General features: G+C 38.6%; 1 protein-coding gene across 1 annotated transcript in view; it reads right to left on the minus strand.

Annotated features, from left to right (window-relative positions):
• The window catches only part of abat (4-aminobutyrate aminotransferase), a 54,590-nt gene extending 47,321 nt beyond the window's left edge, over positions 1–7,269 (minus strand). The window contains exon 1 of the mRNA XM_057861224.1: positions 6,971–7,269. The gene's annotated coding sequence lies outside the window, so the exon portion shown is untranslated. The remainder of the gene's footprint in view (positions 1–6,970) is intronic.
• Between the last annotated feature and the right edge of the window lie 3,270 nt (positions 7,270–10,539).

Genomic DNA, 10,539 nt, shown 5'->3' on the forward strand with positions numbered 1-10,539 from the left:
TTTCTGTATTTATTGACTTTAAATTACACTTCAGACTTTGAACTTGAGCAAAGGCTTTTCATGAGTTATCTAATCCAAAACATTCACTGTCCACACACGTGTTGAAAAGAGAAGAAAACAAGTGTCAAGTACCAAAGCAGTTTGCTGGAGAGAAAATGATCGCATGGCTGGGCGCTAACACCACAGTAATTAACTGTCACATCTCGGGTGATTAAATCTCATGTCTAATCTGACCGCATACTTTGTCTCAGAGGGAAATTTGTCTCAGTCAGTGGTGGGAAGTCATTAACCCTTACAGGAATAATGGTCACTACAGTAGACAGATATTCAAAAGTTCACATTCAAGTAGTGCAAGTGACTTTTTTTGGTCATTAAAAAGCACTCAAATATTAGCAGTTATTACTATTCAAAATGATTCATCATTATTTTATTTTTGCGGAATATTGTTTTTATATAATTATGAATAGATTTATGAATTCATCCAATGTTAATAATGGTTAATTAATGACGTTAAAAGGAATAAAAACAGAAGAGTCCCTGTCCCTCCCAGTAAAAATAAATTTGACGTCTATTGCCGTAAATGGCAATGTTTTAATATTTAAAAAATAAAAATAATACATACAGTACATTTTTAAAAAACCCGATCTTTCATTCCGATCCTCTGAAAATAACGTGATCGGGCCCACTTTCTAAAGAATCTTTAAGAAAAACTGAGGAAATTAGCTTTTTGTGGAACGAAACATTCCCAAAAAACAAAAAGTTTGATGATGATAGTTTTTGGTATCATTTCCTCTTGAACTATGTACTGTAATTAGCTCGGAGGCTCAAGAGGACAAGCAGCTAGTGATTGCAGGACTTCAGAGAAAGAGATTAATAATTGCTTAGAATTATGGGATGGAAGTACATTACTTTCAAATACAGGTACCTCAGGCTGAGAGACTTGTGTCATTTGTGATTGCTTTGTTCAAACCCTAACCCTTTGATGCAGTGATTTGGTGAACAATTCTTTTGAGCGAATTTTTTACTTCGTGATTCAGTTCACTCAAACCAGCAGTGGCCAAACTTTTGCCCGAAAATTGAATGATGCAAGGGTCGAACAACTTTTAGAAAATTGAGTAAAGATTACAAAAAAAAAGGATATCTTGAAACCTTTTTAACAGAAAAGGTCACCTCAAATATCAAGTTGTATTGCTTTTGTGATAACTCCTTCAGTGCCACTAACAATGACAGACATCCAATTATGTGGCGCGCGAAAAAAAAAAAGAAACTCTTATCACTAGTACATGTCGAACCCATTTGAAATGGGAGCATGGCAGCAAACGTCTATTGCTGTCAATGGCAGCCAATGAGTTTGTTGGTCTTTGTACAAGTTTTTAACATTACAGAAAGTAATAGGGCAAATTCTGATCCCTAATATCAAGTTAGCAATTGTCCTGCAGGACCAACGTCTTTATAAAAAAGTGATAAACCTGCCATTTGGGCTGCAGCTATCGATTATTTAAGTAATCAATTAATCTATCAATTAGTTAATTCTAATAATCGATTAATTTTGGATTAGGAACATTTAATGCATTGCACAATAAATTTTAGGAGATATACTGTAAAAGGATGGCTTGCTAAGATTGTACTTTCAAAAGAGCATGAAATGCAAATTCAAAATAAAATTCCCACTGTTTTTCTCAAACTATGCAGAATTGCACTTTAATTTCGCAAGAGCAATAAAACCATTTAAAACTAAATTAAAATACCTAAGCATACCCTCAAACGGTATAAAAAAAATAATAACTGAGGGTCGAAGTGCAGCAAAAGAACAATTGGCTAACTTGCATAGCATAAGTCCACTAGCTTAAATGCTATAAAATGCTTACTTTTTTTTTTTTTTTGCAATGGTCTGAACAAATCGTTCAAACACATATTCCCCCCCAAAAACAGCTAAATATGCCTCTAAACTAAATTACATATGCATAAACAATCATATTAGCTTAAACAAAAACTTTCAACCATATGTTGGTCTTAACAGGGAGCAGCTAGATCCAACCATGTTAGATGAGCTATGTTATATTCACTCTTGCCACTAGAGGGAGTGTATCGACCTAAATCAATACAACAAAATGCAAACACTTTCACAACAAACCATTACAACCCCACTAATTAAACGAATCCTCAAAGCAGCAAAATTTGATTCGAGGCTTTATTAAAATTGAATTACTCAAGTTAATCGAGTAATCGTTGCAGCACTACTTACCATGTTTATTTACTATTGAAGTTACTCAACTGTAGCAAGTGACATGAGCTGCCAATCGCAATTAAAAAGTTAACACATTATTACCCATAAATGGATGACAAATTTGCAATTCATCAACATTTATACCCTCATGTAGATGTTATAACAGAAAGGTTGTTTTAATAGTTTGCAATCCATGAATTAAAACTAAATCTATACAGATTGGGTCAATAAAAACTGCACTCGGAACTGAGCATTATACATACAGAATGGCATTATTGGCCTGGGCCGATCAAATCAGCTGGCTGTCCTATGACCTGCAAGTCCATTGACAAATGGACTGTTGTGTAACCGTGGCTGCAGTACGGCAATACCAAAGAGCAGAGCTGCTTGACTACCGCCTCGCAATAGGTTTGAGAGCATGACAATAAACAATCTAAAACAGGGGGGTTCCAAACTTTTGTCCTCAGAGAGTCGCTATCTTTCAGAAAATTCAAACAATGCAAGGGCCCACTTGAAATTTCGCATTCAAATTTTCATGTAAAACAAAACACTGAAATTCGACATTTTCCTACATTGATTTCAAAATGCTTTCAGGTTTTAACTCCTGACCTAATGAAGAGGGACTGTTTAAAGTGCCTATGACACCAGAAATCATGTTTATTTCATATTTCAAGCGGTAATTTATGCTCCTGAATGAAATGGACCGCTTGGATCTGTGTGGAAGCGATCGTTTTATTTATTCAATTTTTTTAATCCCGCGCCATGAAAATGAATAACTTCCTGTTTTAAGGAGAAATGCGAATGTGACGTCACCTAGGTCATTATCTCACAATACAGCATTGCTTTATAGCATGCAGATGGACTGCGGATTGGCCGGATTCAGCTGATTTTGCGGATTAATTCATTTATTTTTCGCATCGTGCCAGCCAAATGTGCTGCAGGGATTTGTTGCTGCACCAGGGAGAGGCGTGTGAGCCTTTTTAGGGTTTCAAAAAGTTCCCGTTCACCCTCGGAGAATGGCTAAAACAAGTCAATTTATGAGGAAGTGAGTAAACATCGTATTTTGTATTATGTCAAATACTGGGTTCATGGCACGCGTTTTAATACAGAGGTGGCTTGCATTTTGTGGCTGACCATGCTCCTAGTCCACCGAGAATGCCACTCGGCCGACGAACGGCAGCTTGTCGCACACAGTGTTGTTAATAACGGCGTTACAATATAACGGCATTACTAACGGCGTTATTTTTTTCAGTAATGAGTAATCTAATTAATTACTTTTCTCATCTTGGCAACGCCGTTACCGTTACTGAGGCGGGAAAGGCGTGCGTTACTATGCGTTACTAAGTTGGTTGAATAAAAAAAAGTCTGAGAGAAACGGACTCACGGGGACGAGAGCAGAGCAGGAGTGGGGAAGACGCCGTTGCAACCGCGATGCTAGATGGCTCCAATAATACCTGACTGCAGCCATAGCCGACAAACTACGCCCACATGACACGGTAGATATCATATTATAGATCTAGATGCAGATGTCAGACACTGCTGCATTGCCAACATGTTTTAAGGACTACATGCGTTTGTAAACAGCCGCCATCTTAAAGCAGTAGACCTCTCAGGAAGGCCCTGATGTAGAGATCCTTCCTAGCGAACCCAAGTAATTTTTTTTAATCTAAAATGCTCCTAAATCGGCAAAATCTTAACTTAAATCTATCTTTAAATGATGAAACAGTTTTCAAACTTACACATGTTTAAAGTAGACAGAAGGGAACTAATGCAATAACGGGAGAAATTTTAACAACTTTAACGATTGATTCACAACTTTAAATGACTTCCACACATAGCAAAGGTTACTAGCTAGTTATCGCAATACCCTTGTGTCTAGTTAAGTGGAGGGTAAAGAATTGGGCTTAGGCCAATTGTCCCCCAAGCCCTTTAAGCTTCACATTGTGTGACCTGTTTTTTTTAATTTTATTTTATTTTATTTATTTTTTTTGGAGAAAAAAAAAATATCACTAGTTACTTTGCCAAGTAACTAATTACTCTTACATTCAGGTAACTGAGTTACTAACGCAATTACTTTTTGGGAGAAGTAATTTGTAACTGTAATTAATTACTTTTTTAAAGTAAAATTAACAACACTGCATGGCACTAAATGCGTTAGTAGACAGCCGCCATCTTAAAGCAGTAGACTTTTTAGGACGGCTCTGTTGTAGAGAACCTTCCTAGCGAACCTAAGTAACTTTTTATCTAAAATACTTCTAAATCGGCAAAATCTTGACTTGAATCTATCTTTAAATGATGAAACAGTTTTAAAACTTTCACATGTCGAAAGTAGAGAGAAGGGAACAAATGCAATAATGGGAGCAATTTTAACAACTTTTAACAGTTGATTCAGGGTAAAGGGTAAATTAGGGTAAAGAATTGGGCTCGGGCCAATTGTACCAAAAACCTTCACAAAAATACTTCACATAGTGTGGCCAATGTTTTTTTTTTTTTTTTTTTTTTTTTTTTTTTTTTGAGGGAAAAAAAAAAAAGTAATTATCACCAATTACTTTGCCAAGTAACTAATTACTCTTACATTCAGGTAATTGAGTTACTAACGCAATTACTTTTTGGGAGAAGTAATTTGTAACTATAATTAATTACTTTTTTTCAGTAAGATTAACAACACTGGTCGCACACCCCCCTCGGTCATTCGCATGCCCGCCGGGAGAGCGCTATACTCGACTTATTGCCCTCTTTGTGTTCCCAGTGTTCTGTCGAATTTTTAACCCCATCAGAAATTGCAACTCTGTGTTAAAAATGGCCGCGAAAACAGCGATTACAAAGTAAACACTACATACTTTCTTTAAATAAAGAACTATTTACTTAAGTTTGGTCATTGATGGACATGTAGAAAAGTTCTTATCAGACACATCCTGCCATGTTAGCTGCACAACAACTGCACGCCGCTCTCTCACTGTTTACGTCTTTGCCGTGTAGTTAAGCATTAATTTACGCCATATTCGTGCTGACCATGTGGCAGCTACGCGCTCCTCCGACTTCGGCTGGTTTGTCCGGCGGCCATTCTCCAGCTGCCTCCCTGGCAAACGAGCTCTCCTGCCCGCAGCAGGGGAACGACGAGCTGTAACTTGCTTGCTGCCGGGCGAGTTGCCGATCGGCGAAGACAATCGACAACCCTGCCGCCGTGTGACATGTTCCGGGGTAGTTTGGTGTGATTTTTCAAAAGGCAAGCATAAGACTTGGAAACGCCACTCGGTTCGGGTTAGCATGTCAGGTAGCTGTCACGCCTCCTGGTTTGCTTATGCTCTCTGAAGCTGGGGCAGGGAAATGAGAAAAGCTGGACTAACTCCGGTGGCATAAAATATCGTTCGGAAGGTGCAAGAAGTCGACAGTTTTGACCATTATGGAGTAATTTTGCCATGTCGTACTGAACAAATGCATTTTTAATATTTCATATTCCATTTAGCACAAGACTGTTGTCATGACCATACCTTTTAATTAGTAATTGGGGGAAATACTTCGATAAAAAGAATATCTTGTAAAAATATTGGAGTAGAGAGATTGAAACAATGACATTTTGTGGCTCTCTTCGTCGCATTTTCCTCTTTCTGAATAATTCCTCCTTAATGGGCTGAATTCTAAATCAGATGAAACCATGACCCTGCCGACGTCATCCTCCTGTTGGGGACGCTAGAGCGCTATAATGCCACGCAGGGGCTAAACGGCAGATTAAAAGACTAATTTCCCGTCATCTGCGCTTTGCCAAATTGTTGTATATAGTCGAATTGTCTCAAAATATGATTCCAATTCACATAATAATGCTATATAAGACTTTTTAAAATCCTATCGTAGGCACTTTAAGTTAACAACTCCATCTAATGTCAAAACTGAGAAATGCAACAGAATATAGGCTGAACTCATGCTTCTTTGGCAGGCCATATTAAATAATATTTTCATAATTTCCTGCTGGCCAATAAAAATTGGGCCACAGTTGGCTCCGGGGCCGTAGCTTGGACACCACCGATCTAAACTGTAACGATGTTCTGTAATGTAATTAGGGCAATCCAACAGTATAAACCAGGCATGCCATAACATAAACTTCAGAACCCACAATTACAAAAACAAAAAAAACAAAAAAATACTGATTCAAATTTTCTTTCTGCCAATTTTCTTAAAGTAGGAATGAATTAATTGTTATGCATTCTGAATGACATTATAACTTGTAACACAAAACAGTTGACACTTATGAATTGTGACGTATGTCCTGCAGCGTTTTTCTAAGCAATTTCAAAACATTACATGGACAGATCGAGATCTGCATGATGCAGAATTCCAGTGAGAGAAGGGCGACAACTTTTGATAGTCAGGTGCAGGTCAAACACAGTATCCTATCCATTCATGGATCCAAAGGTTCACTACCATAACGAGCCCATTCAAAGTGTTTGATGATGAATGGCTTTTCAACTTGTTTTTGATTCTTTAACTGTCCTCATTCCAATCTGGTTCCAACTGGATCCGACTGGCTTCCACATGAGGTGTTATGAATGAGTCGAGAATATCGGAGTTGGCAAGCTTCTCCTAATAGGTTACGTTATTCTGCAGGCTGCACCATCATCTGCCGTTCTGTTTACACGGACTCTGCGGAGTCACCTGCTCACTCTCTACTTGGAAGCGTGACACACACGACGTGCTCATGCTATGTAGACGTAGACCCATCGTGACATGCAGGCTTCTAAAACTTACCGCTAAATCGGACGACTGGATCGGAGTCGGTGAGGCAGAGGGCTCGACTGCAGCTCGCAGGCTAGACAGCCGCCGCGCGGGTCGCTAAGGGGAGGAGGGGCTTCTTCCTTGTCGGATTTGTGGTTCCGTCCTGGTGGTGGTCGGCCTGACAACTTGTGCCTCTCCGCTTCCAGCTGATCCGGGGGAAACAGTTCTATTCTATAACGCCTTTTCAAAAGCTGGTTGATTGCTTCATATGGTGCAGTTTGCCCCCATGCTGAGTTGCCCTCCCCGTTAGACCCGCTTATGATTGGCTGCTTTCCCGCTTTGGATTTTACATCTATTATGTCCCCCTAGTGGTCAGTATAATTGCAAACAACTTTTCTATAAAGCCCCCCAAAATGGATTACGTAATGTGTTTATATTTCCTAGTCCTTCTAAAAAATTACAATATTCTGATAAAGTTCATTATTTTCTATAATGTACTGATTAAAGGGTATGACAACACCTGGGGAAATGCTAATATTCCATCATTTATCCATAAACGCATGCCTTTTGGAGTCATATCATGCCACTTCGTGTAATTACACACATCGCAACACCAAGAAAATGATAGAAATTTGGATCGATTGTCAAGCTAAAAGGACCCGCCTAGAGATACCGGAAATCTAGCATATTGTGTGCGTGACGTCACTACGAGGAAACAACCGGCTCAGTCCCTAGTACTGAATGGCGGCGATGATAGCGGACAATTTTGTTTATAGTTGCAGCGACGAACCCGACGTAACGAACATTTTTCGAATGGTGACGAGGAGAGTTATGAACCTTTCTTTGGTGTTTTGGGTTATCAATTTGAGCCCAAACGAAAGCCAATGCAGCCTAGTGAAAGGATCATTGAGAGGAGCAATCACACTGATGAAACACCGGCAACATCGGCTGGGAAACACCGAATGGTTTGTTTTGCATTTCTTTTTGCGAAGCTGATACACCGTGACTGCAAAATAATGTAATGTATAGAATAATTATCATTTATAGTGCTATCATAGGTTTTCGCTCTGCCAACAGACACAAATATGAATGGGATTCGAGGATTTGTTCTATATATTTTACGAGCGATAATTTATACATGAGTCCAGTCCGATATCCAATGCGTGATATGTTTTTATTATAAAAGAGTACTCACTCTGGCCATTTCGAGCTTGGCTGCTCCGCTCCTTTGGTTAGCCTGGGGTGGTCTCGTCAGAGCCAGTCGTCCTCTTTCTTGGTATCGCGGGACATTTAGGTGGCTGCGCGTGTATGGTGGCTGCTTTCATCAGCAATTTCTTGGCAAAACCCGATTTCATTTGTCCATAGTTCGAATAGCTTTCAGGTGTAAAATGCGCACCACACAAAACCGTGCCGGTGTTCTGTCAAAATTTGCTCCCTTATAAAATTTTGCTCCCAAAGCTTTTGTGGCACTAAAAAAGCCCTCTTTTAGATTCAGTTGGACTCTCAATGTTATCCAAAGGTGCTAACTAAACTAGATACATCATAAACATACATGTGCAACACGAAAATGGCGTAAATTAATACTTAACGACACGGCGAAGTCGTTAACGGTGAGAGCGCGGGGTGCAGTTGCTGTGTGCAGCTAACATGGTAGGATGTGTCTGAGAACTTTTATACATGTCTTTACATGATCAAACTTAAGTAAATATTCCTTTCTTTAAAGAAAGTTTGTAGTGTTTACTTTGGAATCGCTGCATTCGCGGCCATTTTTAACGTTACGCGCATGCGCAAAACCGCAAGGTAGCAATTTTTGATGGGTTGCAAATTTTGTCAGAACACCGGAGGCTGGCTCTGCAAAATTAGCCCACTTAGCACGGATGAACTTTAGCGTAGTCCAGCTCTTTTTCTCGCGTTCGGGAACTCATGGGTACTACATTGCGACAAATGGCTATTTGTAGACCACATAGCATGACAGGTTTGAACCATTTTCGCGATTTTTTGATAAAACACGAACGCAACTCTCTCGTCAATAAATTGCACCTGCGTCGACCTTTCGTTTCCTTGTTATGACGTCTCCGCCCCATTCGGCTGTTTCCGGAATACTTTCGGAAATGTTCGTAATTTTCGATCTATTTTCGATAATTGCTCATGAATGCGATTTATTTTTTTGTTAACTATATTTGTTATCTTGCCACATAACGGTTCTATTGATATCTCACAGCCCCTTAGTGTTTTAGTACCCTTTACCATTAGACTTTCATATATTTTAGATTTATTACACACAACTGAAGTAGTTCAAGCCTTTGTTTTAATTAGGGCTGCAGCTATCGAATATTTTAGTAATCGAGTATTCGACTGAAAATTCAATCTATTAATCGAGTAATCGGATAAAACATTTTTTTAAGGTAAGGAGCAATTATAAATATACACGAGAAAAAAAGACATTAAATCCGATATTGAACCATTTTCAGTCAATCAATGTCTTTATTTTCGATGTACATTGTTGAAAACAGCCAACAATTGTATCTCAGACGTGACTAGAAAAAAAAAATTAACTGCTTTCACTCAAAAACTTCTAGATCTTATAAAAAAAATATTTCTTACCTAAAAATGTAATTATGCTTGATAACACACATTACTTGAAAGCTACGTGTTTTCCCCACGTGTTTCAATTTAATTTCCATTTGTGTCAAGCTATTTTCTATTTCAGTTTTAAGTTAGTCTAAACTGTAAGTACTGATAGGATTTTGAGTTTTGGGTGCCATGTCAGCTGCTGGTGTTGGTTTACTGTGTTTTATCAATGGCAGGGTCAATGCAACTAGCTATCAGGAGATTTTGGAGCACTTCAGATGAAGATTTCATTTTTCAGCACAACCTTGGCCTGCCAACTCTCCTGACCTGAACCCCATAGAGAATCTGTGGGATATTGTGAAGAGGAAGTTGAGAGACACTAGACCCAACACTGTGGATGAGCTTAAGGCCGCTATCGAAGCACCCTGGGCCTCCATAACACCTCAGCAGTGCCACAGGCTGATTACCTACATGCCACGCCGCATTGTATTGAGACCAAGTATTGAGTGCATAGCTGGTATAAAAGATTGAAGGTTGACTTTTTTTGTATTAAAAAACACTTTTTTGGATTGGTCAGATGAAATATGCTAATTTTTTTAGATAAGAAGTTTTGGTTTTTCTTGAATTTTTTGCCAAAATGATCAAAATAAAACAATAAAATACTTCAAGTACTTCAGTTGTGTGTAATGAATCTAAAATACAGTGGAGCAAATAAGTATTTAGTCAACCACTAATTGTGCAAGTTCTCCCACTTGAAAATATTAGAGAGGCCTGTAATTGTCAATATGGGTAAACCTCAACCATGAGGGACAAAATGTGGGGAAAAAAATGACATTGTTTGATTTTTAAATAATTTATTTCCAAATCATAGTGGAAAATAAGTATTTGGTCAATACCGAAAGTTCATCTCAATAATTTGTTATGTACCATTTGTTGGCAATAACGGAGGCCAAACGTTTTCTGTAACTCTTCACAAGCTTTTCACACACTGTTGCTGGTATTTTGGCCTATTCCTCCATGCAGATCTCCTC

The sequence above is a fragment of the Corythoichthys intestinalis genome, chromosome 16 (assembly GCF_030265065.1).
Source record: "Corythoichthys intestinalis isolate RoL2023-P3 chromosome 16, ASM3026506v1, whole genome shotgun sequence".
Classification (NCBI taxonomy): domain Eukaryota; kingdom Metazoa; phylum Chordata; class Actinopteri; order Syngnathiformes; family Syngnathidae; genus Corythoichthys; species Corythoichthys intestinalis.